Here is a 22,505-nt window from a genome sequence, read left to right on the forward strand (position 1 = left end):
TGTTCTTTTAATTATCTTTTTTGGACAGTTTTTGTCCTTGATTAAAAAAAGATGAACAAAGTCACTGCATGCATGATAGGATGTCAGATCAATTACATATATGTTAAATTCTCATCTTTTAATATCTTCTGTTACTGGAAAAGGCAGCAGCTATATAAAATTTTACTTACTCAGGCATTCTTTTTATTCAATTAATTCTTACCAGGAATATAATTTGTACCAGACACTGTGAAGGACAATGAGGATACATAAGTAACAGTAATATCATTAAATATAAAGAACCATTGACTTAAGTCCAGAGTATGTTACTATTAAAGAAGACAATCCATGCCCAGAGAGACTTGTCATTTTCTCTCTGAAAGACCAGTTAAAGGGATTGGAGGATATGTTCTCTAAGAGAACTGCCGAACATTCTCTTCTACCTTCTTCCTAGCATCACCTAGGGTCCCTTCCTCAATAACAAAAAGCTCACTCTTCCTCCCTCTTCTGTCACACCCTACCACTGTCCTGTTCCCTCCTCCTCTCTTACCTGCCCTCTCTGACTTTCTGATGCTTCTGACCCCTAGGTGTCCTGCACCTTCCCCACCCTGTACTCTCACTCCTTTCAGTGCCTTTCCCTTTCTGGTTTTCTCCTGAGTGTTAACTCTGTTGACCCTCCCCTTCTTAATGCTATCTCCATTATATCCAACTTTCTAGTCTTGTGCTCTCTATTAATTGTTCTCATTCTGCCTCACACAATTCCAGAAGCTGATTTGGAACTCACTCAAATATATTTCAATAAAAGAATGGGGCAGTTGATATATGAAAGAGGGAGAGTAATTTAAGCAAAAAAAGTTCTGATGTTCTTTTTGAGCAGAAGATAGTAAAATTGTGACCACAGCTGCAAATCATTGTTCTTTCTTCAGCAATGAGATGTGGTTACTTCTTTCCCACACATCAGAGTGTGATGGGGAAGAAGAAAATACTAAACCATCAACCATAATATTACATAACAAATGATTATATATCATAGAATTGCATGAGGGGTATTCTAGGACCATTGGCAAAACACTTAATTCAGACCAAGATTGGGTAAAACTCAAACAAGAGTATCAGAAAACTAGTACTGGTTGGGATGAATAATTATTAAGTGATATATTTAAGTTTTCTTAGCGATTACGTGCAAGCATGTGTGAATTGGTACATAGCAAAGACATTTGATGATGAATATAAGAAGTTTGGGACTCACCATAAATATATTGATTGGTGATCAATAGTTTTAATTAAAACTATTACATTCAAGGTATTAGGAAATGCTAACCTTAATGATTATAACTAAAACAATATACTTTGCAAATTCAAGAATTCTTTTTCTCTCCTTAATGGAAGTTCTTAATGTCAATTTGTTTTCTCATGTTATCTTAGTGAAGACTGATTTCTTTTTTTTTTTTTTTGGAGAGACTGTGGTTTGAACTCAGGGCTTCATGCTTGAAAAACAGTTGCTCTACTGCTTGAGCCACACTTTCAGTCAGTACATTTTGCTCTGGTTATTTTAGAGATGAGGTCTCACAACATTATTTGCCCAGGCTGGTCCTGAACCACAATCCTTCCAATCTCAGCCTCTGAAGATTGGCTGAGATCCCAATCTCAGCTAGGGTTACAGGTGTCACTGGCGCCTGGCTTAAAGATTGATTTCTAATACTACCATATTACAAGTCTTATAACTACTAATGCCTGAACTGTCTTCTTTTGAACTGTTGCAATACATAAGTGTTAACACCAAAACTGAAATCTAATGTTAGGGTGGTACATATTTGAGTAAAAATGTTTACACTGATAATTAAAATGCACATAAATGAGAAAAGTTTCCACTTTTGCCTTTGTGAATGTGAATTTGTATTTGAATATCTCACAGTCTTGGGAAATTAATGAAAGCCACCAAACACTGTTGGTAAAAGAGGTGAACTTGTTCAAAGTACACTGTATGCCTATATAGCATTACCACAATGAAAACCCCAATATGTATTAATGTATGCTAATTCAACAATAAGATAACATGAAAGCAGTAATGATCTTAGGTGACAATGATTGAAATAATTTGAAGGTTTGTAGCTCTAGAATATTAAAGGAGTCATAGAGTTGTAGCTAAAATTTCTTTTACTTAGTTGTTTCCTAAAGAAAAATAACAAAGCATATAGACAATATTTATGCATTTCTTTGAAAAGATAATAAGCATTGCAAGCATAGACAGAAAGAAGTTTTCTTTATTATGATTTTAAAACATATGTCCCATTGCATCAGAATGTTTTCAGAATTCTTTCATGCTAAAGAAGGTATTTATACCAAAGTGTATGATTACAGATTTAAGATTAGACTCATCGCTTCTATACAAGCATGAATTAAAGTTGCTTATTAACATGTGGGTTATACCTTCATAGAAGTCAAATCACAGAAGAACATATGCAAGTTGCACTTGCTATCTCAGAGGTATTTTATAATTAGGCTGAATTCATTGCCAGACCCCTCCCTGAGCTAACGAGCTAGAATACTGCTGGGGCTCTCTGCGTTCAGAAAATTGAAGTTAGAGATTAAATGATTCTAAAATGACTCTTGTTTCATCTTGCCAGGTCATTTCTGAAGGCTAGACTCCACGTGGGCCAATTTTCTGTGGGTGGTATTTGATTGACTTGATAGGAATATTTTCTCTTATTGCATTTTTGTATGTTCCTGAATTATGAAGTGAGATCCTATTAGTTTTAGTGAAGAATCTGTACTTATCTGAATGCCTCATATCTTGTATCTTACTTCTTATTTAATGTCCTACTCACTATATTCCTATATTTCCCCTTTCCTAGACAACTTGGCACCTCTGCTGGAGTGATTGATTAGACTGGGAAGACAAGGCTGAATGAGGTAAGCCATTTGGGGAGCTGCCACTAGCATCCACATATTCAAGTCAAGTCTTTCTTTTTTCCTTTCTTCTTCTTTTTTTTTAGTAAAAGTAACAGTGAAGTTTATTAAGAGAGGAACAGTGGGGAGAAAAGAGAGAGAAACATTTCCTGTTCCCCACGCAAGAAATGAGAACAAAGACTCTCAAGTTAACAATCTTATATTGAACATAAGTTCAACCTACCTAGTTTCATTGTGCAGTCAGATTCTACCTTGTTCAGCCAGACCTTTCAAAGGGATGAGTTAAAGGGAGAAAATAATGCAAGTATTTAGAACCATGACTATTTTAGTCTGCTCATCTCAATTAATCTGTGCCCACATGTACAGAAAATGCATCCTTTGCACTAGCTGAGATATTGTCAAGTGAAGTAAGAGTGACAGAAAGCAAAGGTGGACTGGTTTATCATATAAGAATTTCTCTGCTAGCTTTCAGAGATGGAACCCAGGAAATTGTTTTGTCTTAGAGTTCTTCCCACCCATTGGTGGGACAAGTGCTAGGGTCTCTTGTCAGTTGAGAAGCAGTCTAGACATATCATCTGATTTGAAATTAATTCAAAGAAGTGAGAAGGGACTGATGGAGGCCAGAATTAGGGCAGCTCCAGTGGGTGTCAATGGTCTGGTACTGACTTCTCAGTCTCAATTGCTTCTGTTTTTAAAACTGATTTTCTTACATAAAATAAATGACTTTATTTTAAATAATTGGTAAATGTATGAGTGAAGTCTTGATCTACACATTCAATTTTGGGGAGGTCTCTTTCAAGAAAACATTACTTAATGAAGCAGTAGAGAAAATAACTATTTGATAATTCAGAACTTGTTAAATAATGGCATAGCCACCATGTAAAGTATTATACATCTGTGAAAAATATAGTTGAGAAAAAACTTCAACAGAAAAATTTCATAGAAAATATGGAGGGAAAATATCATGCAAAATTGCAATATTCAAAATTATCTATATCGGACCATGACCTCAACTTACATATAGAAATTAGATGGGAAGAAAATGCAGCAAGTGGTTGACTTTAAGATATATATGTATTCTTACTTTTACATTTCTAAAATAAGTATGTGGTATACAACTAATGGTACCTTCTAATTGTAATTAGCAGTATTTTATTTTTTCTCTCTTGCATTTTACTGTCAGTGACATTTTAGACTTGAGGAAAAAAGAAAGAATTATGCCAACATAAGGAGACCGAATTTCACTAAGTGGTATGACTATGTACTTTTTTCCATGGCTTCTATTGTATGTACATTTAGAAAAAGGCTACTGTATTTCATGACACTAATATATGACATTCTCCATACTTCAACCAAGAAAAACTTGAGTTTATCCAGGAATTATTTATTGCAAATGGCCCTAAATACCCTAAGCTGGTTTCTAGAGTCTACTTGGGATGAGAAATGGCTGTGGCACTAAATGAATTTTTCATCAGAATTCAGTTTGGAAGTCAAAAATACTTAGTTAGATCTATACACAAGTTTCACCTTCCTTTTTGTCCCTCACTCATCCTGATTCTCTCACAATGTCCTTAGCATAAACCCCACTGGTTTAAATAAAATGTGCTCCCAAATGCTCAATACAATTAGAAAATCCAGAGAGATGGAGGCTAAAGAGAAGAGTGATGTTCAGAATTCACAAACTTTTAGGTATAAGACCCTATTCTGCCCTTTACTAATGGTATGAACTTGCACAAGTCATTTAACCTCCTTATATTCAAGATTTTTCTTCTGTAAAATTGAGTCAGTAATACCAATCTCTTGGAGATATACAGATCTTGTGAATAAATGAACAGATACATGTTACATGACCAATAAATACTCATTTTGTCTATCCCTTCTTTTTACTGGTGTAGTGTTTCCTAAGATACCATCTGTCATGCAACCTCCAAGATACCCTGGTCTCTTCTATTTGACTGACTTTTAAACCTAGGAAACTTGACCAGTTTTTTGCTGCTCAGGGAACCTTCAGAACTGCTTCTATTCCTCTTTTATCCAAATTTTTCTTATTTGGTTCCTATAGTTTCAGCTTACATCTTGCAGTTCCCTTCTCTTTTATCTCTTATCCTTATGAAACCAAATTAAGTCATCTGCATTCTTAGCTGACTTCAGCTTTAGTTAACTATTATGTGTCAGCTGATGCAGAGTTGAGTCTGATGGAAAAGGTAAAGAAAAAGTCCATTGTGTGAGCTCATAGATAAGGGCTCCTAGCAAGAAGTTCTGGAGTAGACCAGAGGAACCAAGGGAAAAATGGGTTCTCCTTAAGTGACTCCAATACAGTTTTTGGGCTTTGGACATCTGGAAGCTAGCTAGCCATGGCAGCAGCTGCCACTTCTCCCTGACTCCCTGACCTTTCAGATTCTAATTTCTTAGAATCTCATTATCATAACTGCTACTCAGCCTTATCTACCTGTCTTCACCCTGTGTCATGATCCTTCTTATCCAAGTTGGTGGAAACAGTTTGTATTCTAATCCTACTTTTTTTTCAACCATTCCCATGTGATGCAACCCTATTTCCTTATTATTTGCTCAAACACTATTACTTAATTCAGATTCTACAAATTTTTAGTTGGCTCTTTAGGTCCCCTCATTATGATATTAGGCACAATTCTGTTCACTCTTCCTGTAAGATTTTCCTGTCATATGTTGTAATGTGGACCCCATATGGAACAGCTAAAAACTTGCTAGCATAAAGGGGTCAGGAAAGCATAGGTGTGCTTTTCTCTATAAGGAATTGGACAACTCAAATTATGTCAAATACAAAAGAGAAAAGAAATAAATAAGAATGTTGTAATGTAGTTTTTCCAGGGAACCTAAATGTTCTCAGATAGGGAGTTTCATAGTGTTATCCAGTGAGAATTCCATTTTTATATCAAGGTCTTTTCCTGCAAAGGGAGGTTTATAACCCTTTCTCATTGCTGAAAAATGTTGACACCACAGAGTGAAGCAAACCACATGAAAATCATCATAAGGACTCCATAATAGTTAAGAGTTAACATCTAAAAGATCAGAAGAGTTAACATCTAAAAGATCAGAAAACCATGTGATGTTAGGAGTAAGGACCTCCAGTAAGAAGCAATGTCTTGATGTAGACAAAAGGGAAATGGGAGAGAAAAGACTGTTCTTCCTCACATGTTTCATGACTGACACCTGTATAATGAAAGGCAGATTAACAAGAGAAGAATATAAAAATTTATGTAATATAAATTTCAGGTGACATGAGAACCTTCAGAAATGAAGACTCAAAGACCCAGGGGAAACTGTTTTTAGAGCTGGCCATGATACAGTATCATTGGAGGATGCAAGAGTATGATCTAATGATGCTAAACCAGAGCAGGGAGCAGAGGGGACTTAGAATGCCTATGCCTGTTCAGTTTCTGTTTGGCATCCCCTCCAGGGACAGAGAAGTCACCACACACATAAGGGTCTTCATGAGAAAAGGTGTGACAAAAGTCAGAGAGACCTTCCTGCCTCTGTCATTTCTCAGCTTCCATGGTGCCATGTTTTGGTATATCATGTTCTGAACCCTGACAGGGACAAATAAAGAATGGATTATAGAGTAGTAGAAGGCCATTTCTGAAGAGACAATTTGCTCTCACACTCACAGATGGTTTGGGATTATCCCTCAATTCTTTCACAAAAGGAACTGGAATTCAGTAGCAAAATCTATTGGATAGGCTTCAAAGTAGCCTCATGTTTTCCTTGCAGCCTGTTCTAAAGAACTAGCATTCTTTATGTAAAGACAGCAAATGGAAACAATCTATGCAATATGTGTCATGAAAATGATAACATTTTCTACCATGTATTCATAGTTGTCTGTCAGGGAGTTAAACCTACAGACTTTCATTTAATTTTACAATAACCTCTGCAGCACACATATTATGCTTAGTTTTTCAGATAGGAAAGCTTGAGGGCTAAATCAGCTTGCCCAAACTCCCTAAACTGGTAGGAATTAACTTTCACATTTAAATATGGTATTATTTAACTGCGTGTCTGGGCTTTTAACCATGAAATCATGTTGTCCTGCACAGTGGAGGCAGGATTTGCCAGGGGCAGTTAGGAAGGTGAGGAGGAATTAGAGCTGCACTGAGGTAAGGAGTGTAAAGTAGCTTGAGTGGTTTCTGGAAGCAGAGCTCAGAGGGTCACCCAATTCCTACTCCCTCACTGTCTCTGCCTATTTCTCTACATCTTCTTAACCTTAATGTTTGTCCCAAGGCCACACTCTTCTCCAAACCCTCCCATTGAGTACGCTGTTTATGTTTTTGTTATATAAGAAATATTTTTCCCCTGCAGCTTCCCAAGACTCCTCTTTAAAAAAAAAAATGCAGCTATGCTTTGTTTGCTGCTTGAAATGTATGAAATGTGATTGTGTTTACATTTTGGGATTGAAACCAATCACATGCAAAAACACCTTTTTAGGGGAGAAAGATGTCAGTTCTGCCTTGCATTCAAATACCCAATATTTTCTGATTCACATTGAACAACCTTGAGCAAATCACTCTGTGGTTTCTTTTTTCTGCTGTAGTATACAGCAGCATGCAGAAAGGCAGCTCCAAATATGGTACAATCACTCAAATATTAAAGCTTTTCACGCTCTTTGCTTCTGTTCATTCTGTCTTTCCCTTTGATCTAACAAAACTTCTTAAATTATAAATTAAGGAGTTTGAGGGGTTTTTTTTTCCCCTTCAAGATAAGGTAAAAATGTGTGACTTCAAAAAAAATAAAGGAAAATGTTTACAGTAGAGCAGCACAGCCAAGTCAATATTTTCATTTACCATGTGGCACTGAAACCTTGAGAAAGATGCCACACTTAGGGTACCTTTTAAAGGAGATATTTGTTTTCAAATGCAGTGAAACAAAGCAGTTATTTTTAACTAGAAGATGAAACAACATCTCCAGACCTTTTCAACATCCTTAAGAATATATAATAAGCTGCTTTAAAAAAAAATCCAAGTGTCAGTCTTCTGAAATTTTTCAGTAGATCAGCTGATAAATATATAATTGCTATTAGCCTATAGAACAAATGAAAAAAATAGCATTAAGTCAATCAGAGTATAATACAAACGGGAAAGATGGAAATTTTCCCTAGAATAGTGTTTTTTTGTAAGAGAAGTAGCTAGTCATTTGAAGAATTTGTCTTCCTTATTTTTTTAATTTACTAGTTGTTAACATTGTAAATTCCTTCAGGAAGCCTTCCCTGATTGCTTCCCCTCCTCTGCCTAGGTGGCCACCTTCTGTGCTTTCCTATACTGTGATACACAGCTACATCAAAGGGAGTCTTCTCAAAGCTCCTCAAAGAAACACTGAATTCCTTGTGAGCAGAGAGTCTTTTCATATTCTCTCTATCTACTAGCAGGCTGTGAGGCAGAGTAGAAATGCAGAGTATTGTTTTGGAAATGTTCTGAACTTTGCTGGCCTTTAAGGGAAATGTGATTAATGATGGGGACACTTGTCCAAGATGTTTTCCTTCAATTTAGTGAGATTAAGGGTTTAGAGGAAAATTCCAATACACAAAGAAAATGATAAACATGAAAACAAGGGAAGAAGTATTTCTTCCCTTCCCTGAGCCAAGGAACAGTGCCAGAACCACATAAGAACAACTTGGCCCAATATGTGCTGAGTTTAAACAAGTCGGAAATGTAGAGAGAACAGAATTTTTTCCAAACTATGTTATTTCTGAACTGAAATGAAGAAAATAATATAAATGTGGAGAGTTAGCAAAGGCATTTAACTTCCAGGGCAGAAAACAACAAATAACAAAACAGAACAATTAGGTGGTCTTTGTATAATGATCTCAAGCATCTAATTTCATGCTATGCTTTAAGTTGTAAAAACATTTTTCTAGAATCTGTATTCCTGACAAACAGCTACACAAACATCATCAACCATCAGGACAAGATGTGACAGTAACAATAATGTTTTGTTAAATTAATATGATGTTTCAGCTTTATAAAATTTTTCACATATAATATCTGACCACATCTTACCAAAATCATCTATGGTAGAAAGAATGTGCCCTGCTATCTTATCCTTATCTTACAAATAGCAGAACAAATTTTAAGATCCATTACTAAGATCCTAATGTTGTAAGTATCAGTGAAACACAGCACTAACCATGACAGGTATTCAGTCCAACATGGGTTTTTGATACAGATACCCATGATTTGTTTTTGACTTATATTGTTTACGACAAACAGATGCAATTTCCATAACTATAAATGTGTATTGAGTACCTTCTATAAGGTAGGGTCATAGAATATATGGGTAAAGTATAAAAATAAATATCATTCTCTGAATCGTTTCATATAACTGAATGTCCATTTTCTGGAATATCCTCAAGGTAACCACACAAAATAGTGCCAGGGCTGGAATTTGACTTCAGTTCTGCCCAAGTCAAAAGGCCATTTCATGACATCATCCTGTTTCCATGAAGAGGCAATAGTGTATGTTTCTTATTAACAAAACATTTTTGGAGAACCTGAGTGGAACCTTTGAGGCAAACAATGCTTGAAAATAAAACACTATTTCCAAGTAGGAGTCATTATCAGCTTGTAATTGGAAGCAAGCTCCAAGAAATGCTGCAAACCAAACAGTGTGCTCTGATACAAAAGCAGCCTGCAGACATGTGGTTGTGGTTCCAATTCTCACTTTGTAAACCACCAGGCTAACCTGATTTGTTTCTCCCTTGCTTTTGTTTTTTTGAAGCTGAGGTCAACTTCATTCATGGAAGAAAATTGATTGTTCTATGGAAAGAAATCACAGGTTTGTCTACCTTTTCAACTGAATAGAAAATGAAAGGGCTTATCTTGTGTCATTCTCATGTATTTATGTAAATCAATTCTATCTAAAGGTAGATTAATTGGATCTAACGTCATTATAATAGCAGGATTCTGTGTGCTAAGTACAGGCTATGATAGTAGGAAAAAAATGTTAGGTTTGAAGATCAAGCTAGGCTTTCATTTCAGCTATGTGCCCTTGAAGAAGTTATTCCTTAACTCTGAATTTTTTTTATGGTGCTTCAAAGATCAAACGCCATCTAAAGCACCGTAAGTCTTAAGTTGTATAATCATTGTCATTGTCAACATCATCATTAACAAAACAACACTGGAAAAAAATCTTTGGATAAAAACAATGTTCTCACTTAAAATATGAACAGACAGATCCAGTTATCTATAAGAAGAAATGAAACATACTTCAGCAAAATGTATATATTTGCAAAGCATTTCTGCACATTTATGTCTCTTTTTACTCTTTCCTCCCTATTTCTCGTTGAGACTCATTTCTTCCTTTCTCCTGGCTTTTCCTCTCTTATCCCTTCACTCCATCAGAAGAAGAAAGAATAAAATGATTAGTTTTTTGTACCTGTTTGTTTGATAGAGTCCCTGGTGTGATGAAAAGGAAATGGAAATCCAGTGAAGCTAGAATTTAACACACAGTTGACAAAGCCTCTCAGGATACTCAGAGATAAAAAGGAATAATGCCACCTGAGGAGCAGGGGAGGTGGCTCTGTGGTAGAGCACTGCCTAGCATGTGTGAGGCTCTAGATTTGATCCCCAGCAACACACACACACACACACACACACACACACACACACACTCACAAAGGAAAGCAAGCAAGAATGAAAGCAAGGAAGAAGAAAGAATGCAGCAAGGCATATGCATCTCAGTCAAACAATTTAAAGGGCAGGGGAAAACAGAATATAGAGGCAAGATCACAGTACTGCACATGTGGTTGAAGCCCTCCTTTCACAGTTATAAAGAGTAAGAGTTTTTTAAACTCCACAATTTTCATTTAAACAGGGAACCTGTCTCTGTCTATCTCATTAGGTTGATGGAAGAAGAACTATGAATCATACACATACATCTATATGATTGTTTTGTACTGTATAAAGTTCTATACATTGTAAGTACCCCCATGCTCTTTTCCTCTAAATTTCACTGTTCCAAATATGGTTTGATAATTATTTCCTTATACTAAAAGCTTCCTACTTTTCAGGTATATTCACAATACTTCATGAGAATTAACTTCTCACATTTTTGTTGTTTTTTTTTTTCTTGTGCTGGGGAATGAAACTAGGGCCTTGTGCATGCTAGAAAAGTCCTGTGTCACTCAAGGTGCATTCCTACCTTTTTGTTTTAATTTCATTTTTGAGACAGTTTTGTTACTACCTATGACAGCTGGCCTTAAGCTCAAGATTCTTCTGCCTCCACCTCTGCAATAGCTCCACTTACAGGTGTGAGCCATCATGCTGTCACTTATTAACTATACTTGCAGATCACTAACTTGCTATTCCACATTCTTTGTTAAGCATATATTTTTCCACCCTAAAAAATCAGCTTCAAGGGCAGGTGTGGTAGCAGACACATCTGAAATTCTAGCTAGCATGGGAGACAAACATAGGAAGATTATGGTTCAAGACCAGCCAGGACAAAAAGTGAGCCCCTGTTTCAACAATCAAAACAGGTGTGGTGGCATCTATCTGTGGTCAAAACTACTTGGAAAGCAGAGGTAGGAGGACCTCAGTCTAAGGTCACCATGGGCAAAAGCACAAGACTCTATCTAAAGAATGCTAAGGCACAAAGAGCTGGTGGCATGGCTTAAGTGGTACCAGCAAAAAATAAATAAATAAATAAATAAATAGGTACACTAATATCTACATAGTTGTATTTTATTTATGTGGATAGATATGTACTAAAAGTCTGCTCTATACTTGATGTCATGCTGATTTCTATAGACACAGAAACTAGCCAGTGACAACATCCAGCATAGACTTCAGGGATTACTAATTTCACATATTCACCTTATTACACATATAAAACCACTGTTGTAAGTCCATTTTTGTTCTTTCTTTTATGGATGACTCGTGTCTAAAATTGGGAAGACATTTAACTCATAGAGATTATGAGGATTGCTTGAGATGATTTAAGAGAAGTCATTTTGACAGTCATGGCAAGGATTAATTGCATGATAAATGGAGGTTATTACAGCATAAAGACAATGAAAGGAATCTGAATTTCTTGAGCAGTCTTTAAGTCAGTCTTTCTCCAAGACATTTTGTACATCTTGCAATATTAACCCAATACTATCATCCTCATCACACACTAGGTATTTCCTTTATTATATAAGGAACACAGAGATTTAACTTATTACAAACTAAGAGACAGTCATAGGATGTAATTCAACACTTATCTATTTCTAATTCCATTTTTTTTCCTGCCCATAGACCTATACCTCACTTCTCCAAATACTTTTGTCACATTCTTAGTGTAATATTAAGGATTATATTACATATTTCTATTCAATTTCTTTGGGTTTAGGATGAGTCTTTCTACATAGTAGTCTCATCTCCCTTAGTCTGTATAAGCTGTTACAACAAATACCTTAACTTAGGTAATATATAAACAACAGAAATTCATTGCTCACAATTCTGGAGATTAGAAAGTCCAAAACCAAGGTATAAACAAGTTTGGTATTTGGTGAAGGCCAGTTTCTCTGCCACATAGATGGAATCTTCTAGCTATGTCATTTCATGGTAGAAAGGCAAAAAGAGGTCGAAACAACCAACCACAGGTTTTTGTACTCTCTCCCTCTTTCTCTCTCTCACTCTCCCCACAGTCTTGCTAGGTATCCCAGGCTTCTTGCTTGTTTTTTATGGGCAATAATCTCATTCATGAGGGCTCTGTCTTCAAGACCTAGTCATCTCCCAAGTTTCCTACCTCTTAATAACAGAACATTGGGGATTAGATTTCAACCTATAATGTTGGAAGGCCACACATATCCTAACTATAGGATTCTGGCACTGGTCTCCTCAAATTCATCTAAAATGTATGCAAAATACATTAGTGCCATCCTGATTGCCTCTAAGTCTTAATTCATTAAACTAGGTATGAATAAAAATCAAGGTGTGACTCATTCCAAGGCATATCTCTTTCCATCTGTGAGCCTGTAAAAATCAAACAAGTTTTGAGCTTCCAAAATGCAATGATGGAATAGACACAGGATAGACATTCTCATTCCAAAAGAAGAAAGAAACAAGAAGGAAGAAAAGGGTAACTGGTCTCAAATTCAAAATCCTACAAGACAGACATTATTAAATATGAAAGTTCAAGATTAATCTTTGATGGGAGGGGTGGGGGCAGGGGGGAGAAATGAAAAAGAAAAAAAAAAGAATAATCTTTGACTTGATGTCCTGCTTTCCTCTGGGGTGTGGAGGTTAGACCTCCAGAGCTCCATGAAACCCTATGTCCATGACTTTACAGCTTTATTGGTACAGTCTACACCCAGGAAGTTCAATCAGGCTAAAATCACATCTCTGCATACCAGTTTGAACCTCAGGGGCAGCTATGCCCTCATGGTTCTGTGAGGTGCTACTCTGTGGGAGAACCTCTGCAGTGGCCTCACTTTTATGGTTCATGGAGTTGGAGCTTTCATGAAGCTCCACCCTTTGAAATCTAGGCAGTGATGACACCACAGCTTGAGTATTCTGTACATCTGCACACTTGGCATTAAATGTACACTGCCAAAATTTACCACTTGTGCCTTCCACAGGGAGAGCCCAGGTGAGTCCATAGTCAAGATACTGAATTTAGAAATAGTAGAAAGGGGTCTGGACCCAGAGGGGTACAGATTTTGCTTATTAGGACATCTGTTTGAGGCATATGGGAGATGCAGCTCCTACCAAGAATAAGTAAGGTGGCAACTGCTCAGACAAAGGAAATGGCATGTCTAATATAGGAAAGTTTCCCATTCAGAACCTTCATGAAAATAGGGAATTCAAACTTGCAAAGAGTGTCCATTCCTAACAGGCCAATGTCTGAGCTCAGTTGTGGGCAGCACATAGCTCAGCTGTGATTACTAGAGAAAGGCAGATTTTCAAGTAGCTGACCCTTGCCTATATCTTTGTGAGCAGGATGTATTTGCAGTAGTTGTATTTTTAACTATGGGACTGTGTGTAAGCCCTGGGTTCCCACATATGTTCTTGTTTGGTTTGGATGTGAAAATGCAAAATGGTATGACATCTGTGGGCTCTTTTCCAGCATCTGGTCATTTTATCCACCCTACTCCTTGAGTGATCGCCAGTTGTCTCAAAGCCATTCCTGAGCCTACTTGATCCCAAGTGGGGTATCCAAAGATTGTAGCACCTGATTTCTGTAAATGGGGGTTCCAAATCATTCTGCTTCTCAAGAGCCTGGAGTTCTCTGCCTACAATGAGTAAGGCAGCCCTGAAGATCTCTGATATGATTTCTAGTCCTTCTTCCATTGCCTTGAAAAATAACATCCCAATCAACTTCTATCTGTAATTATCCCTTTAATTGTAAAGTGACCATTGGGTCACTTGGTCACACCCTCAGTGCTTTCCCTGAATATCATTTCTAATTTTATTTTTCCTTTTTTACAGAAAGAGACTGTTGCAAATTTCCTGCTTTCCTTTTGATTTCGAATTCTATCTTGAACTCATCTCTGTTGTCTTGTATTTTACTGTAAACAGTCAAAAGGAGCCAGTCTATACTCTGTCACTTTGTGTAGAATTTTTCCCATGTAACCTTAATGATAATCATGAAACAAAGCTTATGTACATTCACAAAAGATAAGAGGCAAGGAATCAAAAAATATCACATGAGAAAATTGCCTATTCACAAAGGAAGACAGGAGAATAAGAAAGAACAAAGGATTACAAAACAAAGAGAAAGAGATTAAGAAAACATAGTAAGCCTTTACCTATCAATAACTAGCTTGACTGGATGTGTATTAAATTATCCAATCAAAAGACATAGCATGACTGAATGGATAAAAATATAAGACCCAACTTTATGCTGCTTCCAAGAGACTTACTTACATTTAAGTACACATACAACTGAAAGGGAAAGAGTAGAAAAAGAAATTCCATGCCTATAAAAACCAAAAGAGAACACTGGTAACTATACATATATCAGAAAATAGAAAAAAAAAATGAAAAAGCTCATTACATTGTGATAAAGAGGTAAAATCAACTAAGGATTTAACAATTGTTAATACATGTACCCAAAATCAGAGGACTTAAGTACATAAAATAATAAAAAGTAAATATTTGTAGATCTGAAGGGAGAGATAGTCTATAAGACAACAATATTAGAGGATTTCAGTACGATGCTTTCAGTAACAGACAGATCATCCAGAAAGAAAATTAGTAAGGACACATCAGACATAAACTACATTCTATAGAAGAGCAACTTAACACACAGATTCTATCCAACAGCAGAAAAATATGCAGTCTTCTCAAGTGCACACAGAATATTTTCTTGATAGATCATAGGTTAGGTCCCCAAACAAGTCTTAATGAAGTTAAGTCTTACATCATATCATGTATCCTTTTTAAACATAAAAGTATGAAACTAGAAATACATTTATGAAAAGTCATGAAACATGGAAATTAAACAATATGATCCTGAACAACCAATGGGTTAAAGATCAAATTAAAAAGGAAATTTGAAAAGGTCTTAAGATAAATGAAAATGAAAACACAAAAGGCCAAAACCTTTGCAGCAAAAATATTTCAAAGAAATTTATAGAAATAATTGCTTTCCCCAGAAAAGAAGAAAAACCTCAAATACACAACCTAATGTTGTATCTTAAGGAACTGGAAAAAGAACAAACTGAGCCAAAAGTTAATGGAAGGAAAACAAATAATAAATATCAGACCACAATAAAATGAAATAGAAAGTACAAAATAGTAGAAATGTTCAACTAATCACTGTTATTTTAAAAGATAAACTAAATAAACAGAATGTTAACTATACCATGAAAAAAAGGGAAACAACTTAAATATGTAAAATCAGCAATGATAAAAGAACCATCACAGTGGAGTTACAGAAATACAATGGATCATAAGAGATTACTGGGAGCAATTATACATCAATAGATGGGATAATCTAGAAGAAACTGATGAATTCCTAGATACATGTGATATACCAAGAATTAAGTATAGTGAAACAGAAAATCTGACCATACCAATATACAAATAAGGTGATTAAAACAGTTATAAAAAGTTTCCCATAAAGAAAATCCAGAAACAAATGACTTCACTGCTGAATTCTAGAAAAATTTAGAGAAAAACAGATACTAGTCTTCTAAATCTTCAAAGCTTTATTAAAAATTAAGAAACAGAAATACTTCAAAAATCATTTGAGAAAGACTTATTACCTTAAAACCCAAACCAGACAAGCACACATTAAAAATTTACAGCCAAGTATTCCTGGTGAACATAGATGTAAAACTCCTCAACAAAATACAAAGCAAAACATGTCCACAGCAGCATTAAAAGGATCATTCTCTATTACCAACTAGAATCTATTCTAAGAAGCAAGAATGGTTTAACCCATGCCTGCCTGTAAATGATATATGAAGATAAGATATGTAGAAATAGTATTTGACAAAATTCAACATCATTTCCTGATTAAAAACAAAAGACTACAATAACAACAACAATTCCTCTTCAAATCAGACAAAGAAGGAATGTACCTCAACACAATAAAGGCTGTAAGGGACAAGTCCACAGCTAACATCAAACTCAATGTGAGATGCTGAAAACTTTCCCTTTGTGATCCAGAATAAGACATGGATATCCATACACACCACCAGTTAAAGTCATACTGGGAGTTACGCTGGAACAGTTACACAACAGAAGGGAATAAAACACAATTAAATTGGAAGGAAAAATTTATTTTCTCCTGCTTCCAAAGGACATTGTCTTATACATAGAATACCCTAAAGACTACAAAAAAGTTAGAACTAATAAACAAATTCCATAAATTTGTAGAATACAAAATAAACATTCAAAAACTAATAGCATTTTATATACTAAAAACAATTTCTCTGAAAAAGAAATAAAGAAAAATCACATTTATAATAGCTACAAAAATGAAATGCTTAAGAATAAATTTAACCAAGGAAGTGAAAGACCTATATGTGGAGGAAAAGGGACTCACTGTTTTAAGTTTCCATAGATTTATATGAAAAATTTCCAGTAAATAGCCATTATGGAAAATGGTATGCTGCTCTCTCAAAAACTAAAAGTAGAACCTATTAGCAAGTATCTATCAACATTAACTGAAATCAGTTTGTGAAAGAGATACTCCCATGTATTCCCATATTCATTATAGCATTATTCATAATAACCAAAATCAAGATATGGAAACTAAATAAATTGTCTTCAGTGAGTGAAGGTATAAAGAAAATGTGGTCTGTATATACAAAGGATATTGCCTTTAAAGTTAAAGGAAATTTTGTCACATTGGTTAACATGGATGAACCTGGAGTACATTAGGGTAAGTAAAATAAGCCATGTACAAAAAAAAAAAAAATCACATGGTCTCACTCATAAGTGGAATCTAAAAAGAAAGAAAGAAAGAAACCCATAGAAGTAGAGAGCAGAATGATGGCTACCAGGGACTGGGGTAGAAGATTAGAAAGACATTGGTCAAAGGAAACAAAATTTGGTTTAGATAGGAAGAATAAGCTCAAAAGACCTAGTACACAGCATGCTGGCTGTAACTAACAATGTGTTTATTATATACTGAAAATGGCCAAGAGAGTAGCTTTTGTATTCTCATCACAAAGCAATAAGCATATGAAGTAATGCAGATGTTACTTAGCTGTATTTCGCCATTCTCCAGTTACACACACTTCAAAACATCATGTTGAATATGATAAATACATAAATCTTAATTTGTCAATTTTAAAAAATCATCAGCGAATCAAGTATTACTTTGCTAATGAGGCAACCAAGATTTAGAATCATGGAAATCCTTAAATGTACAAAGCATGACTTGAACTCTGGCAAGCAAGTCTACTGTCCTTTGTGTTTAAAACACAATCATGGAAATAGTCTTCTTAATCTCCCATGTGTAATTAATGCAGAAACAACTCAAAACAAGTACAACTCATCGGACAAATTAATTATTAAACAATCGTATGTAGAAGCCACTGTGAAGCTTTTTCATTGTTTTTTGTTTTGATTTTTGTTTGCTTGTTTGTTAGGTACTAAGGATTGAACCCAAGGTCTCATTCATGCTAGGCAAGCCTCTACCACGTCATCTACATTCCCAGCCACTCTTTTTGTAAACTGAGGAAAGAGAAAAAATATTTGTCCAGTTGAAGTCCCTTCTCCCATTCCCTTTCCTCAAAGTGATTATGATTCTCAGCCAGTCACACCAACACCAGGGAATCTGTAATATTTTTACTATAAAGCAAGCAAGCTACTTGGAAGCACAGAAAGGATAATCATAGTTTGAGACTAACTGAAGCAAAAAAGTTGACAGGACTCTATCAAAGAAAGAAATGGGATGTGTTGTTGTATGCCTATAATCCCAGCCATATGGGAGCCATAAAGTAACTGGATTGATATCCAAGGCCAGCCCTGGCCAAAAGCACAAGTCCTTACCTGAAAAGTAACTAAAGTGAAAAGCTTGGGGGGTATGACCCAAGTAGTAAAGCACTTGCCTAGCAGATATACAATTCTGAGTCTAAACCCACAGTGGCCTGAGGGTGGAGGAGAAGAGATGAGAGGGGAGATGAGGAGAGGGAAGGGAGAAAATAGGCCTCCCTGCACCTTTTCTTTCTCATGACTCAAGTAGCATATTGTTTTAAATACCTGACAGCCTTAAGACATTATGTATAATAAGAATAAGAGAGAAAAGATTGGTTCTAAAAAGAAACTCAGACAAATTAAGGGCAGAGGACAGCTTTACCTATGGATGCATTTGATGAACACGACAAAGTTCTAAGCTTTCCAGAACGGCAGGTGACTCATGCCAGTTGCAAGTCATAAAATCAAGAAGGACTTCCATAAAATCAAGAAAGACTTTGCTGAAGAAAAAGCTATCACTTTTAGAGATAACTGATCCACTAATCCCCAAAGAACATTCTCAATTTCACATCCTCCAGAGACCATTGAGCCACTCTGTGAACCAATACCTGGATGGCATGGAGCTAAACTAGCTGGAAATTAATGATAAATGAACTGACCACCGACAATATCATGTAGACATTTTCTGAGTCTACTGAAGTTCAAACTAAGCAGGAGGGCAACCAGAACTCCTGCACCTTGCATAGGAATTACTAAGTTCTTTCATTATTATTATTCTTTGGGATCATAGAAGATAAGTTTTTCATTTTATTCTTCCTTGGAAATGTGGAATAGTGACAGACATATGAATATCCAAATCTTTCAATATCTTGCATCAGTCAGAAGCAAAACTTCAGGTCCACATTTATATGGCTGTAGGTTCCTTCCCTTTACTCATTCTGCCTCTCAAAACAGTTATTTCTTTATAGCCTGTAGCAATATCTGACATACTATCATCGGGTAAAATTGATAGCTAAGAAAAGGAAAACAGGAATTTATTGAGTAGCTATGTGCTGGACCATGTGCTAAGTATAGTATCATACTAATCCTACAAATGTGGTTAGGAGGCATTAATATTTTACAGTTAATGAGTTACTACTAAAGTATAGTTTTAGCGAAAGTAGGCTCATTTTTTGCCTCACTTACAATAAAAAGAAAACACTAAAATGTACAGAAAAATGCAGACCAATAAATCCATGAATGGTCCCTGGTGATGTCTATAGGTTCTTTGAAGGTAAGAAGAATGTTTCGTTACATCCTGCACTGGATTTGATATGCTGTGGAAGCACAAGAAATGTCAAGCAGTATAATCATTTAGAATTTGTCAGCCATTGGGATCTATCTGGACAGTGCATGTCAGTAATTATGATATTTTACAGTTAAAAGGTCCTGAACTTGGCTGTTAAAAATTACATTTACATATAGAAAACCTCCCTCAGGAGATGATAAATTGGAATAGTTGGCTTCAGTTTTGCTGCCTTTCTTTAATTGCTTTTATTTTTCTCAAGCAATAATAATTTTCTCTTGATTTTAATTGGCCTTTTAGCAAAAGTGTGGATCAGTATTAGCAATATACAGCAATTTTCTACATCACTCCCTTATAAATCCTACTTTCTCTCCCCCAGCACCTGCAGAATATAATTGTATAGCCAATGCGTAAGTGAAGCTCAAGATAAGCATTTATAGATTGGTACACAGCTGGGCTTAGACACCAAACATTTGGCTTCCTAAGCTAATTAGTTTGTTCCTCTCTCTGATTTTAGAGTTAAACCTTATATGTTTATACATTTAAATTTTAATATATGTTAGATATATACTTAAAACATAATATACATTATATATAACATTTAGATATGCTAAATCTGTGTATTAATTTTAACAGAAAGATTTATGACCTTTATTTTTTTCTTTTCCTCTCTTTAAAATGAATTTATGAAAATGGAAGTTGCTCTGGCAATCCATAGGAATAGAACATAACTTAGAGGCCCACGTTGAACAAGCTACCCTGCAGTGGGTGCAAAATCTGAGCTGATAGTAAACTTGCAATCTTTCTTTTGATTGCATGTATTAATTTTACAATGGGGTTTCATTGTGACAATTGTGAGTGTTCTTAGAACAACTCAACTTCTTCCAGTCTCTTCTGTAGATACCAATTATAAGAGTTATTACAATAATAAATGTTATTACATAAGTTCAAAGTTAAAGGTTAGTGCTAGGCTGAGTGATGAACACCTGCAAGGGCAGAGGTTAGAAGAAAAGGCTGACTGAAAACAGAGAGCTATTGGAAGATTATGGAGAGAGACAGTTTCAGTCAGCTGGGACTGCAGGACCTGGGAGGTCCTGGTCAGGATTTCTTTTCTTGTTTTTTTAGTTATTCATTTATTCACATGTGCATACATTGTTTGGGTCATTTCTCCCCTTTGCCCCCCTACCTTACCCTCTCCCCCCTCCCCTCCTCACTTCCAGACTGAAAGGATTTATTTTCAAAGCACTAGGAAGTTTGAAGGGTTTTACAGAAGGAAGTGGCATGCTCAAAAGTGTTTGCTTCTTGAGAAGTCTCTGTTTCACAGTATGCCTACAAAAATTGTAGCTTTTTAATATATGCACACTTTGAGTTCCGATGAAGTATCTAGTTGCTTATAAAGTTTTTCTCTTATTACTTAGTTTAATTTTCATCAGTTTTGTGAAAATTTTGATCTGAAGTACTTTACATTTTACAAATGAGGAAATTAAGTGATAGAGGCGACTAGAATTTGGATTCAGAATTTTCTGCCTCAGTCTTCTTGTCAACAGTGTCTGACAAGTAAAGTCTTCGGGCACTGATTGCCTTTGTAAAGGACCTGAGTGATAGTGGTGTAGGAGGTCGATAGAAGGCATCACCAATATAAGGTTTTTGGCCTAAACACACTATTCTAACACCCAGAAAGTCATTCTCTTACATCAGCCCTATCTCTTCAAATGTAGGCAGAACCCGGGATTGGCTTCTAGCAAATACAATATTGCAAAGCTGATAGCAGACTCATTACCATGATTGTATTATGTTGTATAAGACTATTGTTGTGGCAAATAGGAGCAATAGTCTCCTGCTGACTTTGATGAAGAAAGAGAATATATAATGAGAAAGTTATGTGTCAAGGAAATGCAGTCAATCTATGTTTACTGAGAGTAATATCTGGCTGGCAACCAGTAAGAAAATAGACACCTTGGTCCTACAATCTCAAGAATCTGAGCTTTGCAAGCAACCACATGATCTAAAAAGAGCTCTTGAGATCCAGAAGGACATATGGTCCTATCAAAATTGTAATTGCAGCCACACAAGACCCTAAGCAGAAGCCCCAGCTAAGATGAATCTGGACTCCTAGACCTCAGAAGGCAGCAATCATAAACCAATGGAGGCTGATGTGTCAAACTGAATAAAGAAATAGAGGCACCAGGGAAAGGACCTTGGCCTCAAGGTGGCTCAAATAAGGGAGAATAACATGAGAAAAAAGAAGTATCTCCAGGCAAGAGTCATAGGCCAAGCCAGAAATAGGACACAGGTTAAGAAGACAACTGAGACTGAGACAGGACCACCTAAACTGTGACTTAACCAAAGAAACACAGTTTCATCTCTATTTTTTCTTCTAGGGATTCTGTGCTGGCTTGGAGCAATTTTGATACCACTATATATATTATACGAAGATAGGCATCCAGCTATTCACTCCTTTGTCTTTGTCCCAGGAAAATGTGAGGGTGTATCAAATAAACAGTCTAAGAACATACACATAGGCCCATGCATGTTCAGTAGTATATTCACAAGTAGAACATAAATTGTGAGTCATTCACAGAACATGTCTATATCTAGAATGAATGTGTTCATTGTTTTCTTTGAAAAGTAATTTAACAACATAAAATATTTTAATATTCTAAAAAACTTTTTTCATATATTTGTATTTTTCACAGTCATTGTTACAAATGTATTTGTATTTTAAAGTTATAGTTATAGAATTCAGCAAAAAAAAGAAAAGCATTGTAGCTTTTTAATATTTGCACAACAACTCTTAACTCTACCACTCTACCATATGGCCAGTTGTCTCATACCCTAGTCAGCAGGTCTACAGGCAGGATGGCTTTAATTCAATGTCAATCTATTTAATGTGAATAGCCAATCGAATCATAAAAGTGTTTTCACCAAAACAGTAAAAAAATAGTTCT

The 22,505-nt window shown here is 35.7% G+C and overlaps 1 protein-coding gene across 13 annotated transcripts in view; it reads left to right on the forward strand.

Moving 5' to 3' along the window:
- Positions 1–22,505, forward strand: part of Tenm4 (teneurin transmembrane protein 4) — a 2,881,475-nt gene that overhangs the window by 1,132,653 nt on the left and 1,726,317 nt on the right. For all 13 annotated transcript variants that reach the window (XM_074081868.1, XM_074081866.1, XM_074081845.1 and 10 more), the window contains one exon: positions 2,835–2,892. The gene's annotated coding sequence lies outside the window, so the exon portion shown is untranslated. The remainder of the gene's footprint in view (positions 1–2,834; positions 2,893–22,505) is intronic.

Source organism: Castor canadensis, chromosome 1, assembly GCF_047511655.1.
Source record: "Castor canadensis chromosome 1, mCasCan1.hap1v2, whole genome shotgun sequence".
Classification (NCBI taxonomy): Eukaryota; Metazoa; Chordata; class Mammalia; order Rodentia; family Castoridae; genus Castor; species Castor canadensis.